This window comes from Lepidochelys kempii, chromosome 18 (genome assembly GCF_965140265.1).
Source record: "Lepidochelys kempii isolate rLepKem1 chromosome 18, rLepKem1.hap2, whole genome shotgun sequence".
Lineage (NCBI taxonomy): Eukaryota > Metazoa > Chordata > Testudines > Cheloniidae > Lepidochelys > Lepidochelys kempii.
In genome coordinates this window covers 2,516,159-2,540,296 of record NC_133273.1, presented here as the reverse complement: position 1 = coordinate 2,540,296, position 24,138 = coordinate 2,516,159, and the positions used below count along the sequence as shown (strand labels likewise).

The 24,138-nt window shown below is 57.1% G+C and overlaps 1 protein-coding gene across 1 annotated transcript in view; it reads left to right on the top strand.

Moving 5' to 3' along the window:
- RAP1GAP (RAP1 GTPase activating protein) overlaps window positions 1–24,138 on the top strand; it is a 185,431-nt gene that overhangs the window by 10,269 nt on the left and 151,024 nt on the right. The window lies entirely within an intron of this gene.

Genomic DNA, 24,138 nt, shown 5'->3' with positions numbered 1-24,138 from the left:
GGTTGAGCGTTGGAAAGTTCACCAAAGCACAGTTAATCGTGCAGCTGGAGGAGGATGACCGCTCTAAGGAACTGATTCCTGACCCCCAATGGGGCTATAGCAGGATCTGGGAGCAGCTGGAGTGGTAGCCAGGCATCCCCAAGACTCCTGTCCCCGACCAGACGGGGGTCTTCACGATCGGGTTCCCCATCGGGGGATCGGAGATGGACGGGATTGGAGCTGAGTCCGAGGGAGCAAGAGGACTGTGAGAGACAGCGAGAGCCCGAGAAAGAGCTGCAGAAGCAGCAGCAGCATGAACTGGCGGTGGGGGAGCGGAGAGGCCTAGGGGACCTCCCCGGGGTGAGTGGGGATAGACCCCGGGGGACCAGATCCACAGGGAACCTCGAGACTAAATTGCCCCTGGTTAAGGGGGGGGGCATGTGGATGCCACCTCACTGCCTTTGAGCAGGCTGGAGATTTGAACCAGGGGGACCCTGCGGAAAAGCCCCAGTGTCTAGCTCCCTTGTGGAGTCCCAAGGCCGTAGACTCCGTCAGCCAGATGGGTGGGGAGGTGGACAGGCTCCCACTCCTGACCCCAACTTCTATGTCTGTGTGGAGTCTCCTGGGGTCGAGCCCCTCGGGCCCCCAGTGGGAGCGGAAGGGGATGGTCAATGGGGAGACATTCCTGGGGTGGCGAGATCCTGGGACAGAGAGAACTGTTGTCAGGCTCTGGATGGTGCAGCCTCAGATGCTGAGGGGCTGGGTGAGCTGGGTGAGGGTCCCAGGGACGAAGCCCCTCGCCCTGCCTATGGCCCAGATCCCTGTGCAGACCCAGGGGGGGTCGGGCTGGCTGGTTGTTGGGGTTCTCCAGGATATCAGCTGCAAGACCCTATTGTGGGGTGACTGTGTCTCTTTGGGACAGGATCCAGGCCCTGCTCCTGTAACGGCCGAGGGTTTGAATTTGAATCCAGGGAACCAATCGGCGGAGAGGGAAATGGTCAGTGAAAATGCAGATGACCTGGCTGGCAGGGGGGAGGAGCAGCTAGGCTCAGGATATCTGCCTGCCTGTAACCAGACCCCTGGGGCTGGGTGGGACAGAGAGATGCTCCCCGCCCCCCTTGCACACCGGAGAGGGGGCTCAGGCTGGCTCTGATGCCGTGAGGAAAGCAGCGAGCTCGCTGCCTACCCCCATTGGGACAGCAAGGGCAGCGCTGAGCACAGTGGGAGCTGAGACCCCAGCTGAGTGGGGGGAGACACAGGCAGGGCAGGGGATCTGTGGGGAGTGGCAAGGTGCTCAGTAAGGAGAGTCTGGATGAGCCTAGGCAGCCTTGTGAGCTGACGGCTGTGTCTAGTCAGCAGGGTGGGAAGGCGAGGAGACTGGAAGATGAGTGTCCCTGGACCTTACCTGTTAGCTGGGTGGAGAATTGGGACAGTGAAGGAAATGGGTCTCTGTCTGTCAGGGGTATTGACTTGCCTGTGGAGGGAGCTACCCTGAACTCCAAGCAGTTGTCTGTGACCAGCCTTGTGTGCTGGGACCAGGGGAATGAGATCCCAAGCTGTGTGTCTGGGAAAGGAGAAAGTGTGTCCGGCTCTTCTTTGTCTGTGGAGCAGACAGAAGGGGCCTTTCAGCTCGTGATGGTTGAGGGTCGTGCAGTTGTCTCAGAGCTGGTTCTGGATTCAGTTAAAGCCCAGGAAGGGAAGGGTCCTAAGTTTGTGTCTGCTCAGGAGAATGGCCCTGTAACTAGGTCGCATCCAGTTAGGGTCTATGTAAAATCCCAGAGACCCGACAATTCTGGTGCTTGTATTTTGCCTGTTGCTAGTGTGTTGTTGGGAAAGGGTGAAGCAACTCTGTGTAATCAGGGTGAGATCCTAGCTGGGGCACAAGGAGAGCATGAAGGTGATGTGATTGTGTTACCTACTGAGGGTGTGGAAACCTGTAGCAAGAAGGAAAAGATTCCTGAACTTGCGTGTGGCAAAGGGAAGGAGAATGCTTCTGACCTTTTATCTAGGAAGTCTGTAAGTTTGCCTGAAAGGGGATTGTGTTGGAATCCGCCGGATGGGCCAGAGGTAATTCTGGATGTAAGGGAGACCCAGAAAGAGTCTGTTGTTGCTCAGGAAAGTGTTCCTCTAGAGCAAGCCCTAGGTAAAGAGGGTAAGGGCAGAATTTCTGTGAGGGGTAAATGGTTGCATATGTAACCCTTCTGCCCGTCAGAGTTGGCAGCAACAAGGGCCGGGTTCAATATCTAGGGGATCCATTCCAATAACACAATGCAAACCGGCTCGAGCCCCCACCCAGTGACCTGGGACAAATCTATACCACCCCCGCTGGGCGCCTCCAAGAGGCAATCCTTCCCCTCTCCCAAGCACAGAGTCTGAGTGTAGCAAAAGCCTTTTAATAACAGACAGAAACAATGCGGCATTATGTTGGGGAAACACCACCAACCGGATTCATAACACAACCCATGAGCGAAAACCCATCCCAAGGAAATTGGGGCATGTCCTTTCCCTTGGGTTCTTGAGTCCAGCAACCCGAAATCACTCAAAGTCCCAAAAGTCCAATGGCCCAAAAGTCTCTGTCAGGGCAGCCCCAGAGTTCAAAAGTTTATCTGCAGCGTTTTACCTCCCAACCTGGGTGGAAATGGGGGGAGGGAGGGAGGGGAAGAGGTAAGGGGCACCTTACATGATCTGAAGCTGACTGCCCCACAGCTCCATAGGGCTCCGCTCTACTCCGCTCCACTCCACCAGCCGGTCCACGAACTGCTCCGCTCAGCTCCGCCTCCCACAAGCAGCTTCCGCTGCCCCATGAACTGCTCCACCAGCCAGTCCACAAGCCGCTCCAGCCGTCCCACAAACGGCTCCACAATGTATCTTCAGGCTCCCCCGCGACTTCACACAACACTCACTGATTTCAGCTCTTAGTCAGTTTTTAGCTCTTTTGTGATTTCAGCTTGTAGCAGGGGAGCCTCAGTGCTGGTGCACCATTGGCCCCAAGTGAATTCAGCTCAGCAGCCTGTAACTAGACTCCTAATGGAGCCAACATTAGCTCTGATATTCCACACTGGAGACAGGAGGCAGTGCAATCAGCATGTAAGACCCTCACCAAGGGGTCCATACCATCAAGTATAAATACCTGTCCCCAGCCTCTCTCAATTCACAGAGTTTTGGAACCCATGTCCCTTGCCTAGCGAGTGCTACTTAGTTGATGGCGAGTCCCTCCATCATAACAAAAGGCCAAGTACAGTTCCACTGTCCTTGATTCCCATAATCAGGGTAATAACAATTTATTCTTCCTGCCCCAATAACAGAGACACTGGGGATCCCACAGCAGCCAAAGTGAGCATTTGGGCAGCTATGGCCTCGTTCTAGGCGGGGTGGGTGTGCCTATGCAAATGAGATCAGCCCCAGAAGTTCTTTTCCACCACTTGCCGCACCTCACCACCAGATGTCAGGGTGGAGCTCATCCTGACTCTGCTTACATATAAAAAAGCCCTCGGGAAAGGAATCATAGAATATCAGGGTTGGAAGGGACCCCTGAAGGTCATCTAGTCCAACCCCCTGCTCGAAGCAGGACCAATTCCCAGTTAAATCATCCCAGCCAGGGCTTTGTCAAGCCTGACCTTAAAAATATCTAAGGAAGGAGATTCTACCACCTCCCTAGGTAACGCATTCCAGTGTTTCACCACCCTCCTAGTGAAAAAGTTTTTCCTAATATCCCATCTAAACCTCCCCCACTGCAACTTGAGACCATTACTCCTCGTTCTGTCATCTGCTACCATTGAGAACAGTCTAGAGCCATCCTCTTTGGAACCCCCTTTCAGGTAGTTGAAAGCAGCTATCAAATCCCCCCTCATTCTTGTCTTCTGCAGGCTAAACAATCCCAGCTCCCTCAGCCTCTCCTCATAAGTCATGTGTTCCAGTCCCCTAATCATTTTTGTTGCCCTTCGCTAGACTCTCTCCAATTTATCCACATCCTTCTTGTAGTGTGGGGCCCAAAACTGGACACAGTACTCCAGATGAGGCCTCACCAATGTCGAATAGAAGGGAACGATCACGTCCCTCGATCTGCTCGCTATGCCCCTACTTATACATCCCAAAATGCCATTGGCCTTCTTGGCAACAAGGGCACACTGCTGACTCATATATCCAGCTTCTCGTCCACTGTCACCCCTAGGTCCTTTTCCGCAGAACTGCTGCCTAGCCATTCGGTCTCTAGTCTGTAGCGGTACAAGGGATTCTTCCATCCTAAGTGCAGGACCCTGCACTTATCCTTATTGAACCTCATCAGATTTCTTTTGGCCCAATCCTCCAATTTGTCTAGGTCCTTCTGTATCCTATCCCTCCCCTCCAGCGTATCTACCACTCCTCCCAGTTTAGTATCATCCGCAAATTTGCTGAGAGTGCAATCCACACCATCCTCCAGATCATTTATGAAGATATTGAACAAAACTTGGCCCCAGGACCGACCCTTGGGGCACTCCTCTTGACACCGGCTGCCAACTAGACATGGAGCCATTGATCACTACCCGTTGAGCCCGACAATCTAGCCAGCTTTCTACCCACCTTATAGTGCATTCATCCAGCCCATACTTCCTTAACTTGCTGACAAGAATACTGTGGGAGACCGTGTCAAAAGCTTTGCTAAAGTCAAGAAACAATACATCCACTGCTTTCCCTTCATCCACAGAACCAGTAATCTCCTCATAAAAGGCGATTAGATTAGTCAGGCATGACCTTCCCTTGGTGAATCCATGCTGGCTGTTCCTGATCACTTTCCTCTCATACAAGTGCTTCAGGATTGATTCTTTGAGGACCTGCTCCATGATTTTTCCAGGGACTGAGGTGAGGCTGACTGGTCTGTAGTTCCCAGGATCCTCCTTCTTCTCTTTTTTAAAGATTGGCCCTACATTAGCCTTTTTCCAGTCATCCGGGACTTCCCCGGTTCGCCACGAGTTTTCAAAGATAATGGCCAGTGGCTCTGCAATCACAGCCGCCAATTCCTTCAGCACTCTCAGATGCAACTCGTCCGGCCCCATGGACTTGTGCACGTCCAGCTTTTCTAAATAGTCCCTAACCACCTCTATCTCCACAGAGGGCTGGCCATCTCTTCCCCATTTTGTGATGCCCAGCGCAGCAGTCTGGGAGCTGACCTTGTTAGTGAAGACAGAGGCAAAAAAAGCATTGAGTACATTAGCTTTTTCCACATCCTCTGTCACTAGGTTGCCTCCCTCATTCAGTAAGGGGCCCACACATTCCTTGGCTTTCTTCTTGTTGCCAACATACCTGAAGAAACCCTTCTTGTTACTCTTGACATCTCTGGCTAGCTGCAGCTCCAGGTGCGATTTGGCCCTCCTGATAACATTCCTACATGCCCGAGCAATATTTTTATACTCTTCCCTGGTCATATGTCCAACCTTCCACTTCTTGTAAGCTTCTTTTTTATGTTTAAGATCCGCTAGGATTTCACCATTAAGCCAAGCTGGTCGCCTGCCATATTTACTATTCTTTCGACTCATTGGGATGGTTTGTCCCTGTAACCTCAATAGGGATTCCTTGAAATACAGCCAGCTCTCCTGGACTCCTTTCCCCTACATGTTAGTCCCCCAGGGGATCCTACCCATCCGTTCCCTGAGGGAGTCGAAGTCTGCTTTCCTGAAGTCTAGGGTCCGTATCCTGCTGCTTACCTTTCTTCCCTGCATCAGGATCCTGAACTCAACCAACTCATGGTCACTGCCTCCCAGATTCCCATCCACTTTTGCTTCCCCCACTAATTCTACCCGGTTTGTGAGCAGCAGGTCAAGAAAAGCGCCCCCCCTAGTTGGCTCCTCTAGCACTTGCGCCAGGAAATCCTCATGGAGTCTTTGCAAGCAGTTTACTGCAACTGAAGGGTGTGAAAGTGATTTAATCAAGAAAGAAAAGGAGTACTTGTGGCACAGTTTCAGTTCCTAACAGCCAGAAATGTTCTGTTGTGAATGGATCCACTGACTCTCCTGTTGAAAGATCCAGTGTGGAGAGCTTGGAGAAGGTCTCAGATGGAGTAAAAGCTGTTAAGAAAGTTAAACATGCCTATAACCAAGTGGCTGTGTTTGGCCAGTTTGTTGGGGAGAAGACCCAATCCCAGTTTGACCCCCTGGGGTTTTGGGGGTGGCCAAAGGGCACGGGCCACATAAACCTTCCTACATGCGGCCTGCGAGTGCTATCGACCACCCCTAAGGGAGGGCGTGAAACTGGAAGGGCCTGGTGCAACTCCCACCAAGGAATGGGAGAGATGCTGGGGCATCCATAGGAACATTGGTGGCTTCGAACTTCCCCAGGTCACTAGCTAAAGTGACCCCGCTCAGTTCGATCTCAAAGGGGGGAGAGATGTGACGAAGTGGGACTGTTCTTAATGTTTCCTCTGAATAGTGTGGGGGTGCCTCAGTTTCCTCTATGCAGTTGTTAAGTATCTAGGGGGTGGGATAAGGGTGTATGATCGTTGCAGAGCCCTAGAGGGCAGGTGTGTGCAGGGGTCTGGACACAGAGAATGGCCGACACCCTGTTTCCTGGCAACTGATGGCCTGGCCCTTCCCCCTTGCAAGGTGAGAGCTAAAGGGTTGGAGAACAAAGGAATCAGGTGACCTCCTGGCCCAGGAAAGGGACAAAGCCCAGAGGAGGAGGGGCTGGGGGGAGTTTCAGTTGGGGGCTGGCTGGGACATGGAGTGAAGGGCAGACGTGGTTGTCTGGCTCACGGCCCCCCAAAATGGACCCAGCTCTCTGTTAGACCATGTTCCTGTCGTCTAATAAACCTTCTGTTTTACTGGCTGGCTGAGAGTCATGTCTGACTGCGGAGTTGGGGGGCAGGACCCTCTGGCTTCCCCAGGACCCCACCTGAGCGGACTCGCTGTGGGAAGCGCACGGAGGGGCAGAGGAGGCTGAAGGCTCCGAGGTCAGACCCAGGAAGGTGGAAGCTGGGTGAGCTGTGTGTCCTGCAGACAGGCTGCTCCCAGAGAGGAGACTTCCCCAGAGTCCTGCCTGGCTTCGCAGGGAGCAGTCCCAGAGCATCGCCCGGGGACCCCGTGACACCCACATTGCCCTGGGGTGCCGCAGCAATGGCTTCACCCCCCTCGCCGAGCGTCACTGCCGAGCGACCTACAGGGCTGCACATTGAGGATAGGATTTAACGCCCGCAGTGCTGGCTCCTGGCTCAGCCCAGAGCCCCAAGCCACGATCCCAGCAGACATTCTCATGAGTAGCTTTTCACTTCCCACCCCTGGCCATGGCACTTGGCAGGGCCAGCATCTCCCGCCAAGGGCCTCTCTCTGGGGCTGGCTGTCCTGTTAGACACGGCCCCCCGGGGACTGGCTGGGCAAAGGGCTGTGTCTTCTCTAGGCTAGTATGGCCAGCAGGGAGAAGGTGTCATATCTGCTGGGACCCCTGATTGCTTGGCTCTGGCTGTAGAGGGCACCCGTCCTCCCTTCCAGCTACCCTTCCGTCCCACAGCTGGCTTTGAAGGGTCATGACACCTGAATGTTGATCACACCAAGGGGTCCCTCCCGGGCTGGCGCTGATGGAATTTGAGCTGGCGGCTGTTCAGATGGGGGCAGCACCATGCCCCGGCTTGCAAACACACCCACGGTGATAGCCGCTGCGCTCCACCCCGGAGCACCTGCTGCCTCCCCAGCCAAGCTCTGTGGGATCGGAGCAGTGCCTAGAGCTGTGGGTGGGGGCTCCTTTGATCGCCTTCCTCTGCAGCATGGGGCTCGGTCACTTGCTGGAGGATTTTCTGCACCTTGAAGTCTTTAAACCGTGATTTGAGGACTTCAGTAGCTCAGACATAGGTGAGAGGTTTATCGCAGGAGTGGGTGGGTGAAATTCTGTGGCCTGCGTTGTGCTGGAGGTCGGACTGGATGATCATGATGGTCCCTTCTGACCTTCTATCTATGACTCTATGAATCACCTGCTGCTTAGCAGAGGGCATGTGGCCGGTCGTCTGGGGGCTGCCTACACAAGGCAGCAGGGTGGTGGCATACCTGAAGGCCCAGCTCCTGCACTGCCCCTCACATCCGCATGCAGCAGCCCCCACAAGCAGCACTTGGAGAAGTTGGTTGCAAAACTTCGGACATTTTGGCTTGGGGCCTGGTTGGGCTCGGCCATTCCTGCCCTTCACTGTGGGACATTGTCACATCTGCGCTTTGGCCCAGCGTGTCCTGGCTGCTCCCCTCCCGTGGGAGATGAGCCCTTTGACCTGACTGGCTGGTGAGGGGAATGACCCAGACTGGGCTGGTGGGCCCCAGTGGCTTGGACTCTGCGATCCCAAATGGGCGACTTGCCAGCGGCTGTAGCAGGCTGGTGACCCGTCCATGGGCTCTCGGTGCTTTGCTCCCCGGCCTGGGACCACTTCTCCATGTGAGCGCAGCCAGCTCCTGAGGCTGTGGAGGGCTCTAAGGGGCTGCTCACGTCTGGCCTGTCGCTCGGTGGATGTGCAGGGTGGGGTTCCACTGTGGCTGTAGGCTCGGATTTGTGCTGAACCGTGTTGGGGGGCAGTGGCTTGGCGTTTGGAAGCAGTGCGTGACCTGAATTCCTTTCCAATGGCCCAGGGGAAGGGTAAAGTGCTAGCATGGGCCCAGCTCTGTCCACGCAGTGGAAAATCCCCCTCGAAAACTCCTTCTCCGCCCCCAGCGTCTCGGTGCTGATCCATAGCGGCAGGCGGCTTCGCAGTCCAGCTCTCCACTGGCCCTAGGAAGGAGAAGAGCCAGAGCTGGGCTGCCTGGTTCCCCTGCAATGGAGCCAGCAGGGCCCAGCTTGTTCCAGGAGCGATTCTCCTCCGGGCACCTGTGCAAAGGGATGGCTGAGCCCAGGGGTTCTCCATCCGCATTATGTGCGCCAGCTGGCAGTCACGCAGCAGGCCCATTGTGCTAGGTGCTGTATGAGTGTAGATCGGCGAGTCACTGCCCAAGGCAGCTGGCGATCTAAGTCTAAGATGGGAGCAGAGGAGACATTGCTGTCAGCAGACAGGACAGCTGGGGGAAGGCAGATGGGCTTCTGGCTGAGAGGAAATGCAGGAAAAGAGGAGATCAAGGCAAAGGTGGAGAGGAGAAGCTGGGAAAGAGCCTGGTTCCAGCTGAGATCTGGGAATCCAGCTCCCCCCTGCCCCAAGCTGTCTGGTCAGGGACCCCACGGGTGGATTCCTCTCCACTCTTCAGCTTCACGGTCAGTTCCAGCCCAGTGCATGGCACGCGGCTGGCTGTTCATGGAGACCCTGGCCCCCGGGCACCTGCCCCTCCATGCAGGACACGCCTGCTGCACCTTGTATGACAAATAGCAGGTGGCCGAGGGGAAGGGGGGCTCGGGAAATACTGGCTCTACAAGCAAACATGGGGGGCTGGGCACCAGCCCGTGCTGCAGCAACCCCCCGCTCCCCGTGCCCCAGGCGATGCTATCCAGGGTGCTGGCAAAGCCCTCGCTGCTCCTGAGGGTGCCCTCGGCCGCCTGTCCCGCCCCTGCAGCCCCGGCTGGGCTGCTCCCCTGGGATGGGGAGGCAGCTGGGAGAAGGGGCTGGTCTGCTGACGCCCCATTGTCCTTGCGGCCACGGCGAGGCCTGGCCCCGCAACGATGCTGAGACGGGAAGGGGGCCTGGCCGTGACGCCTGCCCACGCTCGCTTTGTGCATTGGGGCACCTGTGCCTGGGTAGGGGCCGTGCGAGAGCCGTGTGCCCAGGCCTGCAGCTGGGTGGCGCTGAGTGCCCGCTGCTCCACACCCGCAGCGTCGCGTGACCCAACCGCACCCGGCGGGGCTGTGAGAGCCACCGCTCAACCTGCTGCCACCGCGGGGGACCCCCTGGCCTGGCCGCAGGGAGCGGGATGCCCTCTGCCTGAGTGCCCGCGGGGGCACGCCCGGGTTTGTCTGGGTGTGCTCCTCTGCGAGTGAGCTGGTGCCTGGCCGATTTGCCTGGTGCACGTGTGAGTGTGGAGTGTTCTGCGTGTGCTCGGCGTGCCGCCATGCCAGAGAGATGCCCTCTCCGGGTTCACAGCCCTTCCGGGCGCCCCGGGTTATGCAGCCAGTCCCGGGGTTGTTTATTCTGGGCCATTACAGCCTCTCCTGCACCACTCGCTTGCTGCATTTGCTGCCCAGAGGAGCCCGATCCTTGCGGCTGCTTTTCAAGGGGCTGAGCTGTGCGGAAGCTGGTGCACGGGTGCTTTCAAAGGCTTTGGGGGGAGTGGTTGGTTCATAGTTCAACAGTTGGGGGGGGGTCAGAATGCACTTGCTCCCTCCTCCCCTGCCACCCTGCCCCTGTGAAACACACAGACCATCCCTACAGCCCCACAGCTGAGAAGCAGCCTCCGAGAGAAAGGTCCTGGGGTAGGGGTGGGGTTTTAAAAGCCTTTATTTAGATCCAGTTGTTGCACAGCTGTCCACTCCCCTGTGACCAGCCCCCTCCCCAGTCCCCTTCCCCCCTCACTGCAGTGTCAGCATTAAAATCCACCTCCTTCAGCGGAAAGGCCTAAGTGCAGGGGGCTGGCCTGGGTGCCTGGGAGGTTCCTTCCCCACTGCTGCACTCTGCGTCCGGTGGTCCCTAGGGCTGCCTCTCCCTGCCCTTACTGGGCCCAGGCTGGTGTGCTCCTGCTTTTTGGGGAGGCAGGTGAGCAGAACAGGCACCTGGCCCCCTTCATGCTGGAGTTGGGGCCCCAGGAGCACCAGGCCTGAATGGAGGCTCTGCTGGTGGCCCCGTCTCCCAGAGGCAGCGATTGGGCACAGTGAGAGCAAGGGACCAGCATGGTCCCACCTCTGGCCTGGGGGGTGAGATGTCTCTGGCGCTGCCCCTGCTGTGGGAGCAGTGGCAGGGTCTGGCAGGGGAAGGGCAAAGCAGCCCCAGGTGTGAGCCTGCCCCCTGGAGCGTTAGCCGTCGGGGCTGCCCCCCACGCGCTGGGCTGCCCCCCACGCTGCACATCCCGCCCAGGCCGGAGAGCCGTGGCCCCAGTGTTCGGAATCTTGGCTCGTTAATGATCCCTGGCTTCTAGCAGTGCCCCCGGGAGCTGCGCCGTGTCCTGCCTGACTCCCCGGGCCCCGTGAGGCCCAGTGCACCAGCAACAGGCAGGTTGGCACGGCAGGACGCTGGGTGTGGAGAGGGGAAGAGATGGGGCTGGCACAGGGGCGCTTAGTCCATGTGTGTAATGTACAAGGGGGGCTCTTGCCCGGCAGATAAAGTCTGAGATGTCAGGGGCCAGACTCAGTGGGGGTCAGGGGGCCATGCTTGAGCCCATGGCAGCAGGGCAGGGACCGGCTGAGCATGGCTCTCTTGGAGTTCAGCCCGGAGCTATTCCTGTGTGTCTGGGGATGAGGGGGTGCTGCATGAGTCTCATGATTCCTCCAGGACGGAAGGAGCTTCTGCCTTCCCAGCCACTGAGGTGCAGCCACTTCTGGGGTGCTGTTTAATAGCCCATAGCAACACCATGGTGTAGGGCACTGAGTGCCTGCGACTCCTCATCTTACTGCTGCTGCCGGGTGGATTTGGCAAGGTGGACGGGGACATTCCCAGAGCCGGGATTTGGGCAGGAGGCCAGGGCTGGCTCTGAGTGTGAAGGGGCCATGAGATGTCCAGTGACTGAGGATGGGCCGGGCCAGGCTGCGGTGTGATGTCTCATGCAGCAGCTCCCAGGGCTCTGTGCGCGCTCAGATATCACTAGTGCTGTGCCCAGGCGCGGACCCGGCCCAGCCCTGCTCAGCCTGTGAGGCTGGACACGGCCACAGCTAGGCTGTGGGGGCTGCTGTGGCCCCTTCACTGCCAGCAGGAGGACAGAGCCAGGAGGCGCTGGCAGGAGCAGGAGAGAACATGAGAACGTAAGAAGAACATAAGAATGGCCAGACTGGGTCAGACCAAAGGTCCATCCAGCCCAGTATCCTGTCTGACAGTGGCCAGTGCCAGGGGCCCCAGAGGAAACGAACAGAACAGGTCATCATCAAGTGATCCATCCCCTGTCCCTTATTCTCAGCTTCTGGCAAACAGAGGCTAGGGACACCTTCCCTGCCCATCCTGGCTAATAGCCATTGATGGACCTATCCTCCATGAATCTATCTAGCTCCCTTTTGAACCCCGTTATAGTCTTGGCCTTCACAACACTCTCGGGCAAGGAGTTCCACAGGTTGACAGTGCATTGCATGAAAAAATACTTTCTTTTGTTTGCTTTAAAACTGCTACCTATTAATTTCATTTGGTAGCCCCTTGTTCTTGTATTATGAGAAAGAGTAAATAACACTTCCTTCTTTACGTTCTCCACCCCAGTCATGATTTTATAGACTTCTATCGTATCCCCCCTTAGTCGCCTCTTTTCCAAGCTGAAAAGTCCCAACAGTCTTATCAATCTCTCCTCATACGGAAGCAGTTCCAGATCACTAATCATTTGTGTTGCCCTTTTCTGAACCTTTTCCAATTCCAATATATCTTTTTTGAGATGGGGCGACCACATCTGCCTGCAGTATTCAAGGTGTGGGCGTAACAGGGATTTATACAGGGGCAACATGATATTTTCTGTCTTATTATCTATCCCTTTTTTAATGATTCCCAGCATTCTGTTCACTTTTTTGGCTGCCGCTGCACATTGAGTGGATGTTTTCAGAGAACCTCCACACTGACTCCAAGATCTCTTTCTTGAGTGGTAACAGCTAATTTAGACCCCATCACAGCTTCTCGTCCACTGTCATCCCTAGATCCTTCTCTGCAGAACTGCTGTCTAGCCATTCGGTCCCTAGTCTGTAGCAGTGCATGGGATTCTTCCGTCCTAAGTGCAGGACTCTGCACTTGTCCTTGTTGAACCTCATCAGATTTCTTTTGGCCCAATCCTCCAATTTGTCTAGGTCCCTCTGTATCCTATCCCTGCCCTCCAGCGTATCTACCTCTCCTCCCAGTTTAGCGTCATCCGCAAACTTGCTGAGGGTGCAATCCACACCATCCTCCAGATCATTAATGAAGATATTGAAAACTGTGTCCAGTTTTGGGCCCCACCTTACAAGAAGGATGTGGAGAAATTGGAGAGAGTCCAGCGAAGGGCAACAAAAATGATTAGGGGACTGGAACACATGACTTATGAGGAGAGGCTGAGGGAACTGGGATTGTTTAGTCTACGGAAGAGAAGAATGAGGGGGGATTTGATAGCTGCTTTTAACTACCTGAAAGGTGGATCCAAAGAGGATGGATCTAGACTATTCTCAGTGATAGCAGATGACAGGACAATGAGTAATGGTCTCAAGTTGCAGTGGGGGAGATTTAGGTTGGATATTAGGAAAAACTTTTTCACTAGGAGGGTGGTGAAACACTGGAATGTGTTACCTAGGGAGGTGGTGGAATCTCCTTCCTTAGAAGTTTTTAAGGTCAGGCTTGACAAAGCCCTGGCTGGGATGATTTAGTTGGGGATTGGTCCTGCTCTGGGCAGGGGGTTGGACTAGATGACCTCCAGAGGTCCCTTCCAACTCTGATATTCTATGATTCTATGATTGTATATGTATAATTAGGATTATGTTTTCCAATGTGCATTACTTTGCATTTATCAACGTTGAATTTCATCTGCCATTTTGTTGCCCAGTCTCCCAGTTTTGAGGGATCCTTTTGTACCTCTTCGAGTCTGCCTGGGACTTAACTATCTTGAGTAGTTTTGTATCATCTGCAAATTTTGCCACCTCACTGTTTACCCCTTTTTCTAGATCGTTTATGAATATGTTGAATAGGACTGGGCCCAGTACAGACCCCTGGGGGAGACCGCTATTTACCTCTCTCCATTCTGAAAACTGACCATTTATTCCTACCATTTGTTTCCTGTCTTTTAACCAGTTACCATGAGAGGACCTTCCCTCTTATCCCATGCCTGCTTATTTTGCTTAAGAGCCTTTGGTGAGGGACCTTGTCAAAGGCTTTCTGAAAATCTAAATATACTATATCCACTGGATCGCCTTTGTCCGTGTGCTTGTTGACCCCCTCAAAGAATTCTAGCAGACTGGTGAGGCATGATTTCCCTTTACAAAAACCATGTTGACTATTTCCCAACAAATTATGTTTGTCTATTTGTCTGACAATTTTGTTCTTTATGATAGTTTCAATCAATTTGCCTGGTACTGTAGTGAGGCTTACTGGCCTGTAATTGCCAGGGTCACCTCTGGAGCCCTTTTTAAAAATTGGTGTCACATTAGCTCTCCTCCAGTCATTTGGTACAGAAGCTGATTTCAATGATAGGTTACAGATGACAATTAGTAGTTCTGCAATTTCACATTTGAGTCCCTTCAGAACTCTTGGGTGAGACCATCTGGTCCTGGTGACTTGTTACAGTTTAGTTTATCAATTTGTTCTAAAACCTCCTCTAATGACACCTCAATTTGGGACAGTTCCTCAGATCTGTCACCTAAAAAGAATGGCTCAGGTTTGGGAATCTCCCGCACGTCCTCATGCAAAGAATTCATTTAGTTTCTCCACAATGGCCTTATTGTCTTTGACTGCTCCTTTAGCATCTCGATCGTCCAGGGGCCCCACTGGTTGTTTAGCAGGTTCCCTCTTCCGATGTATTAAAAAAATCTTTGCTGTTACTTTTGGAGTCTTTGGCTTGTTGTTCTTCAGATTCTTTTTTGGTCTTTCTAATGATATTTTTACACTTAATTTGCCAGTTTATGCTCCTTTCTATTTTCCTCACTCGTATTTATATTCCACTTTTTAAAGGATGCGTTTCTGCCTCTCATGCTTTTTACTTTGTTGTTCAGCCACGGTGGCACTTTGTTGGTTCTCTTACTATGTTTTTTAATTTGGGGTGGACATTTAAGTTGAGCCTCTATTATGGTGTCTTTAAAGAGTTTCCACGCAGCTTGCAGGGATTTCACTTTTGGTGCCGTACCTTTAATTTCTGTTTCACTAACCTCCTTATTTTTGTTTTGTCTCCCCCTTTCTGAAATTAAATGCTACAGTGTTGGGCTGCTGTGGTGTTTTCCCCGCCACAGGGATGTTAAATTTAATTATATTATGGTCACTATTACCAAGGGGTCCAGCTATATTCACCTCTTGGACCAGATCCTGTGCTCCACTTAGGACTAAATCAAGAATTGCCTCTCCTCTTGTGAGTTTCAGGACTAGTGGCTCCAAGAAACAGTCATTTAAGGTGTCAAGAAACGTTATCTCTGCATCCCCTCCTGAGGTGACAAGTACCCCGTCACTATGGGGAGAGCTGAAATCGCCCAGTATTAGCTCAGGGAGGTGCCCGGGCAGACAGAACAGGAGTCAGGGTGCCCCGTGCTGAGGTAGCTGGCATGGGCGGTGGTGTGCTGCTGTGTGGGAAAGCCAGTGCCGGCTCCGAGCGCGGGGGGGTGCGTGTGTGGGTGAGAGGGTTGTGCGGGGAGTGTATGGTGTGAGTGCAGGGGGTATAGTGTGGGGGGAGTAGAGTGTGTGTGTACTGTGGGGTGTGCAGGGTGTGTGTGTGTTGTGTGTTTAGATAGTGTGGGACGGGACGGTAGGGTGTGTGTGTGTAGGTTCTGCAGGGGGGTGGCGTGTGTATGTGGAGGTGGGTTGTGCAGAGGGTAGAGGGTGAGCGGTATGTGTGCAGAGAATCACAGAATATCAGGGTTGGAAGGGACCCCAGAAGGTCATCTAGTCCCACCCCCTGCTCGAAGCAGGACCAATTCCCAGTTAAATCATCCCAGCCAGGGCTTTGTCAAGCCTGACCTTAAAAACCTCTAAGGAAGGAGATTCCACCACCTCCCTAGGTAACGCATTCCAGTGTTTCACCACCCTCTTAGTGAAAAAGTTTTTCCTAATATCCAACCTAAACCTCCCCCACTGCAACTTGAGACCATTACTCCTCGTTCTGTCATCTGCTGCCACTGAGAACAGTCTAGATCCATCCTCTTTGGAACCCCCTTTCAGGTAGTTGAAAGCAGCTATCAAATCCCCCCTCATTCTTCTCTTCCACAGACTAAACAATCCCAGCTCCCTCAGCCTCTCCTCATAACTCATGTGTTCCAGACCCCTAATCATTTTTGTTGCCCTTCGCTGGACTCTCTCCAATTTCTCCACATCCTTCTTGAAGTGTGGGGCCCAAAACTGGACACAGTACTCCAGATGAGGACTCACCAATGTCGAATAGGGCAGAGTATGTGTGTGGAGGTTGTGCTGGGGGTGTCTTGTGTGGATGGGAGGTTGTGCAGGGGACTATAGTGTGTTTGTGGAGCGGGGTTGTGCGGGGAGGTGTGCACAGGGCAGTGTTTGTGTAGGTTGTGCCAGAGGGCATTGTGGGAGTTGTGCAGGGGTATAGTGTGTGTGTGATGGGCTTGTGCAGGGGTTATATTGTGTATTTAGGGTTGTGCAGGGTTGCATAGTGTGGGTAAAGGAGTTTTGCCGGGGGTAAAGTGTGTTTGTGGGGGGTTGTGCGGGATGCATAGTGTGTGGGGGATTGTTCTGGGGTGTAGAGTGTGTGTGGGTGGGTTGTGAAGGAGGGTACAGTGGGGGTTGCATAGGGTGTATAGGGTTGTGCAGGGGTATTGTGTGTGTGTGTGTATAGAATGGTGCAGTGTGTGTAGGATTGTGCAAAGTGCACACAGTGTGTGTCTAGGAGGGTGCAGTGTGTGTGTGTGTGTAGGGTTGTGCAGAGGGTGTATTCAGTGTGTATACAATTGTGCAGGGGATATTTTGTGGGGGTTGCGTAGGGGATATAGTGTGTGTGTGGGTATAGTGTTTGTGTGTTGCGCTGGAGGGTATCGTGTGGGTTGTGAAGGAGCGTACAGTGGAGGGCAGCGTGTATAGTGTGTGTGTGTAGGATGATGCAGAGGAGTGTGTGTGTGTGTAGGGTTGTGCGGGGGGTACAGTGTGTGTCTGTGTGTAGGGTGGTGCAGGGGGTACAGTGTGTCTGTGTGTAGGGTTGTGCGGGGGGTACAGTGTGTGTGTGTGTAGGGTTGTGCAGGGGGTACAGTGTGTGTCTGTGTGTAGGGTTGTGCGGGGGGTACAGTGTGTGTCTGTGTGTAGGGTTGTGCGGGGGGTACAGTGTGTGTGTGTAGGGTTGTGCAGGGGGTACAGTGTGTGTCTGTGTGTAGGGTTGTGCGGGGGGTACAGTGTGTCTGTGTGTAGGGTTGTGCAGGGGGTACAGTGTGTGTGTGTGTAGGGTGGTGCAGGGGGTACAGTGTGTGTCTGTGTGTAGGGTTGTGCGGGGGGTACAGTGTGTCTGTGTGTAGGGTTGTGCAGGGGGTACAGTGTGTCTGTGTGTAGGGTTGTGCGGGGGGTACAGTGTGTGTCTGTGTGTAGGGTTGTGCGGGGGGTACAGTGTGTCTGTGTGTAGGGTTGTGCGGGGGGTACAGTGTGTGTCTGTGTGTAGGGTTGTGCGGGGGGTACAGTGTGTGTCTGTGTGTAGGGTTGTGCAGGGGGTACAGTGTGTGTGTGTGTAGGGTTGTGCGGGGGGTAGAGTGTGTCTGTGTGTAGGGTTGTGCAGGGGGTACAGTGTGTGTGTGTGTAGGGTTGTGCGGGGGGTACAGTGTGTGTGTGTGTGTAGGGTTGTGCAGGGGGTACAGTGTGTGTCTGTGTAGGGTTGTGCGGGGGGTACAGTGTGTGTCTGTGTGTAGGGTTGTGCAGGGGGTACAGTGTGTGTCTGTGTGTAGGGTTGTGCAGGGGGTACAGTGTGTGTCTGTGTGTAGGGTTGTGCGGGGGGTACAGTGTGTGTGTGTGTAGGGTGGTGCAGGGGGTACAGTGTGTGTCTGTGTAGGGTTGTGCGGGGGGTACAGTGTGTCTGTGTGTAGGGTTGTGCGGGGGGTACAGTGTGTCTGTGTAGGGTTGTGCAGGGGGTACAGTGTGTGTCTGTGTAGGGTTGTGCAGGGGGTACAGTGTGTGTCTGTGTGTAGGGTTGTGCGGGGGGTACAGTGTGTGTGTGTGTAGGGTGGTGCAGGGGGTACAGTGTGTCTGTGTGTAGGGTTGTGCGGGGGGTACAGTGTGTGTGTGTGTAGGGTTGTGCAGGGGGTACAGTGTGTGTCTGTGTGTAGGGTTGTGCGGGGGGTACAGTGTGTGTCTGTGTGTAGGGTTGTGCGGGGGGTACAGTGTGTGTGTGTAGGGTTGTGCAGGGGGTACAGTGTGTCTGTGTGTAGGGTTGTGCGGGGGGTACAGTGTGTCTGTGTGTAGGGTTGTGCAGGGGGTACAGTGTGTGTGTGTGTAGGGTGGTGCAGGGGGTACAGTGTGTGTCTGTGTGTAGGGTTGTGCGGGGGGTACAGTGTGTCTGTGTGTAGGGTTGTGCGGGGGTACAGTGTGTGTCTGTGTGTAGGGTTGTGCGGGGGGTACAGTGTGTCTGTGTGTAGGGTTGTGCGGGGGGTACAGTGTGTGTCTGTGTGTAGGGTTGTGCGGGGGGTACAGTGTGTGTGTGTGTAGGGTTGTGCGGGGGGTAGAGTGTGTCTGTGTGTAGGGTTGTGCAGGGGGTACAGTGTGTGTGTGTGTAGGGTTGTGCGGGGGGTACAGTGTGTGTGTGTGTGTAGGGTTGTGCAGGGGGTACAGTGTGTGTCTGTGTAGGGTTGTGCGGGGGGTACAGTGTGTGTCTGTGTGTAGGGTTGTGCAGGGGGTACAGTGTGTGTGTGTGTAGGGTTGTGCGGGGGGTACAGTGTGTGTGTGTGTAGGGTTGTGCGGGGGGTACAGTGTGTCTGTGTGTAGGGTTGTGCGGGGGGTACAGTGTGTGTGTGTAGGGTTGTGCGGGGGGTACAGTGTGTGTGTGTGTAGGGTTGTGCGGGGGGTACAGTGTGTGTGTGTGTAGGGTTGTGCAGGGGGTACAGTGTGTCTGTGTGTAGGGTTGTGCGGGGGGTACAGTGTGTGTGTGTGTAGGGTGGTGCAGGGGGTACAGTGTGTCTGTGTGTAGGGTTGTGGGGGGGGTACAGTGTGTCTGTGTGTAGGGTTGTGCGGGGGGTACAGTGTGTCTGTGTGTAGGGTTGTGCAGGGGGTACAGTGTGTGTGTGTGTAGGGTGGTGCAGGGGGTACAGTGTGTGTCTGTGTGTAGGGTTGTGGGGGGGGTACAGTGTGTCTGTGTGTAGGGTTGTGCGGGGGGTACAGTGTGTCTGTGTGTAGGGTTGTGCGGGGGTACAGTGTGTCTGTGTAGGGTTGTGCGGGGGGTACAGTGTGTCTGTGTGTAGGGTTGTGCGGGGGGTAGAGTGTGTCTGTGTGTAGGGTTGTGCAGGGGGTACAGTGTGTGTGTGTGTAGGGTTGTGCGGGGGGTAGAGTGTGTCTGTGTGTAGGGTTGTGCAGGGGGTACAGTGTGTGTCTGTGTGTAGGGTTGTGCGGGGGGTAGAGTGTGTCTGTGTGTAGGGTTCTGCAGGGGGTACAGTGTGTCTGTGTGTAGGGTTGTGCGGGGGGTAGAGTGTGTCTGTGTGTAGGGTTGTGCAGGGGGTACAGTGTGTGTCTGTGTGTAGGGTTGTGCGGGGGGTAGAGTGTGTCTGTGTGTAGGGTTGTGCAGGGGGTACAGTGTGTGTCTGTGTGTAGGGTTGTGCGGGGGGTACAGTGTGTCTGTGTGTGTAGGGTTGTGCGGGGGGTACAGTGTGTCTGTGTGTGTAGGGTTGTGCGGGGGTAGAGTGTGTCTGTGTGTAGGGTTGTGCAGGGGGTACAGTGTGTGTCTGTGTGTAGGGTTGTGCGGGGGGTACAGTGTGTCTGTGTGTAGGGTTGTGCGGGGGGTACAGTGTGTCTGTGTGTAGGGTTGTGCGGGGGGTACAGTGTGTGTGTAGGGTTGTGAGGGGGGCATAGTGTGTGTGTGTAGGGTTGTGAGGGGGTACAGTGTGTCTGTGTGTGTAGGGTTGTGAGGGGGGCACAGTGTGTGTGTGTAGGGTTGTGAGGGGGCACAGTGTGTGTCTGTGTGTAGGAATATAGCGTGTGTTTGTATAGGGTGCTGCAAGGGTATAGAGTGGGGGGTCGTGCAGGGCTGTATAGTGGGGGGCTGGGGGCGGTGCTTGGCCGCCCTATAACCCGATACTCTGCCCCAACCCCAACTGATTTCCCTGCCGGCCCCCGGTGCCGGGAATTCCTCCCCCGCCCCCCGCCCAGCCCGGCAGGCGCCCCAGGAGCGGAGCTGGGCTGAGTGGGCGCTGCCCTGGGGCACAGAACAAGGGCTGCCAGTGTCCCTCCCCTCCCCCACTGCTGAGCAACCTGCTCCCCGCCCCTGCGCTGCGGGGGGACAATCCACAAGCGTGTCGGGCTCACGCTGCCTCGGGGTTGTGGCCAAAGGGGGCCAAACACGCCCAGCCCCCGTCTGCTGTGTGCAGCCCCCCAACACGCCCAGCCCCCCGTCTGCTGTGTGCAGCCCCCCAACACGCCCAGCCCCCCGTCTGCTGTGTGCAGCCCCCCCATTCTGTGCAGCCCCCCAACACGCCCAGCCCCCTCCTGTTCTGTGCATCCCCCCCAACACGCCCAGCCCCCATCTGTTCTGTGCAGCCCCCCAACACGCCCAGCCCCCCGTCTGCTGTGTGCATCCCCCCAACACACCCAGCCCCCCATTCTGTGCAGCCCCCCAACACGCCCAGCCCCCATATGTTCTGTGTAGCCCCCCAACATGCCCAGCCCCCCTCCTGTTCTGTGCATCCCCCCCAACACGCCCAGCCCCCCGTCTGCTGTGTGCAGCCCCCCCATTCTGTGCAGCCCCCCAACACGCCCAGCCCCCCACCTGTTCTGTGCATCCCCCCAACACACCCAGCCCCCCCATTCTGTGCAGCCCCCCAACACGCCCAGCCCCCATCTGTTCTGTGCATCCCCCAACACGCCCAGCCCCCCTCCTGTTCTGTGCATCCCCCCAACACGCCCAGCCCCCCCATTCTGTGCATCCCCCCCAACACGCCCAGCCCCCCGTCTGCTGTGTGCAGCCCCCCCATTCTGTTCAGCCCCCCAACACGCCCAGCCCCCCTCCTGTTCTGTGCATCCCCCCAACACGCCCAGCCCCCCTCCTGTTCTGTGCATCCCCCCCAACACACCCAGCCCCCCGTCTGCTGTGTGCAGCCCCCCCAACACGCCCAGCCCCCCTCCTGTTCTGTGCATCCCCCCCAACACACCCAGCCCCCCTCCTGTTCTGTGCAGCCCCCCAACACGCCCAGCCCCCCATTCTGTGCAGCCCCCCCAACACGCCCAGCCCCCCCATTCTGTGCAGCCCCCCAACACGCCCAGCCCCCATCTGTTCTGTGCATCCCCCCAACACACCCAGCCCCCCTCCTGTTCTGTGCAGCCCCCCAACACGCCCAGCCCCCCATTCTGTGCAGCCCCCCCAACACGCCCAGCCCCCATCTGTTCTGTGCATCCCCCCCAACACGCCCAGCCCCCCTCCTGTTCTGTGCATCCCCCCCAACACGCCCAGCCCCCATCTGTTCTGTGCAGCCCCCCAACACGCCCAGCCCCCCGTCTGCTGTGTGCATCCCCCCCAACACACCCAGCCCCCCATTCTGTGCAGCCCCCCAACACGCCCAGCCCCCCTCCTGTTCTGTGCATCCCCCCCAACACGCCCAGCCCCCCGTCTGCTGTGTGCAGCCCCCCCATTCTGTGCATCCCCCCAACACGCCCAGCCCCCCACCTGTTCTGTGCATCCCCCAACACGCCCAGCCCCCCTCCTGTTCTGTGCATCCCCCCAACACACCCAGCCCCCCCATTCTGTGCAGCCCCCCAACACGCCCAGCCCCCCTCCTGTTCTGTGCATCCCCCAACACGCCCAGCCCCCCTCCTGTTCTGTGCATCCCCCCAACACGCCCAGCCCCCCTCCTGTTCTGTGCATCCCCCCAACACACCCAGCCCCCCCATTCTGTGCAGCCCCCCAACACGCCCAGCCCCCCTCCTGTTCTGTGCATCCCCCCAACACGCCCAGCCCCCATCTGTTCTGTGCATCCCCCCCAACACGCCCAGCCCCCCGTCTGCTGTGTGCAGCCCCCCCATTCTGTTCAGCCCCCCAACACGCCCAGCCCCCCTCCTGTTCTGTGCATCCCCCCCAACACACCCAGCCCCCCCATTCTGTGCATCCCCCCAACACGCCCAGCCCCCCTCCTGTTCTGTGCATCCCCCCCAACACACCCAGCCCCCCGTCTGCTGTGTGCAGCCCCCCCATTCTGTGCATCCCCCCCAACACACCCAGCCCCCCTCCTGTTCTGTGCATCCCCCCCAACACACCCAGGCCCCGTCTGCTGTGTGCAGCCCCCCCATTCTGTGCATCCCCCCCAACACACCCAGCCCCCCTCCTGTTCTGTGCACCCCCCCAACACACCCAGCCCCCCCATTCTGTTCAGCCCCCCAACACGCCCAGCCCCCCTCCTGTTCTGTGCATCCCCCCCAACACGCCCAGCCCCCATCTGTTCTGTGCAGCCCCCCAACACGCCCAGCCCCCCCATTCTGTGCATCCCCCCAACACACCCAGCCCCCCGTCTGCTGTGTGCAGCCCCCCCATTCTGTGCAGCCCCCCAACACGCCCAGCCCCCTCCTGTTCTGTGCATCCCCCTCAACACACCCAGCCCCCCCCATTCTGTGCAGCCCCCCAACACGCCCAGCCCCCCTCCTGTTCTGTGCATCCCCCCCAACACGCCCAGCCCCCCCCATTCTGTGCAGCCCCCCAAAACGCCCAGCCCCCCTCCTGTTCTGTGCATCCCCCCCAACACGCCCAGCCCCCCCGTTCTGTGCATCCCCCCAACACGCCCAGCCCCCCCATTCTGTGCATCCCCCCAACACGCCCAGCCCCCATCTGTTCTGTGCATCCCCCCAACACACCCAGCCCCCCTCCTGTTCTGTGCATCCCCCCCAACACACCCAGCCCCCCCATTCTGTGCAGCCCCCCAACACGCCCAGCCCCCCTCCTGTTCTGTGCATCCCCCCCAACACGCCCAGCCCCCCCCATTCTGTGCAGCCCCCCAACACACCCAGCCCCCCTCCTGTTCTGTGCATCCTCCCCAACACGCCCAGCCCCCCCCATTCTGTGCATCCCCCCAACACGCCCAGCCCCCATCTGTTCTGTGCATCCCCCCAACACGCCCAGCCCCCCTCCTGTTCTGTGCATCCCCCCCAACACGCCCAGCCCCCCGTCTGCTGTGTGCATCCCCCCCAACACGCCCAGCCCCCCGTCTCCTGTGTGCAGCCCCCCCATTCTGTGCAGCCCCCCAACACGCCCAGCCCCCCTCCTGTTCTGTGCATCCCCCCAACACACCCAGCCCCCCCATTCTGTGCATCCCCCCAACACGCCCAGCCCCCCCATTCTGTGCATCCCCCGAACACACCCAGCCCCCTCCTGTTCTGTGCATCCCCCCAACACGCCCAGCCCCCCTCCTGTTCTGTGCATCCCCCAACACGCCCAGCCCCCCTCCTGTTTTGTGCATCCCCCCAACACGCCCAGCCCCCCTCCTGTTCTGTGCATCCCCCCAACACGCCCAGCCCCCCTTCTGTTCTGTGCAGCCCCCCAACACGCCCAGCACCCCTCCTGTTCTGTGCAGCCCCCCAAACACACCCAGCCCCCCATTCTGTGCATCCCCCCAACACGCCCAGCCCCCTCCTGTTCTGTGCATCCCCCAACACGCCCAGCCCCCCTCCTGTTCTGTGCATCCCCCCAACACGCCCAGCCCCCCTCCTGTGCTGTGCATCCCCCCAGCACGCCCAGCCCCCCGTCTGCTGTGTGCAGCCCCCCCATTCTGTGCAGCCCCCCAACACGCCCAGCCCCCCTCCTGTTCTGTGCATCCCCCCAACACGCCCAGCCCCCCGTCTGCTCTGTGCAGCCCCCCCATTCTGTGCAGCCCCCCAACACCCCAGCCCCCTCCTGTTCTGTGCAGCCCCCCAAACACGCCCAGCCCCCCTCCTGTTTTGTGCATCCCCCCCAACACGCCCAGCCCCCCTCCTGTTCTGTGCATCCCCCCAACACGCCCAGCCCCCCGTCTGCTGTGTGCAGCCCCCCCATTCTGTGCAGCCCCCCAACACGCCCAGCCCCCCTCCTGTTCTGTGCATCCCCCCAACACACTCAGCCCCCCTCCTGTTCTGTGCATCCCCCCAAGACGCCCAGCCCCCCATTCTGTGCAGCCCCCCAAACACACCCAGCCCCCCATTCTGTGCATCCCCCCAACACGCCCAGCCCCCCTCCTTTTCTGTGCATCCCCCCAACACACCCAGCCCCCCTCCTGTTCTGTGCATCCCCCCAACACGCCCAGCCCCCCGTCTGCTGTGTGCAGCCCCCCCATTCTGTGCATCCCCCCAACACGCCC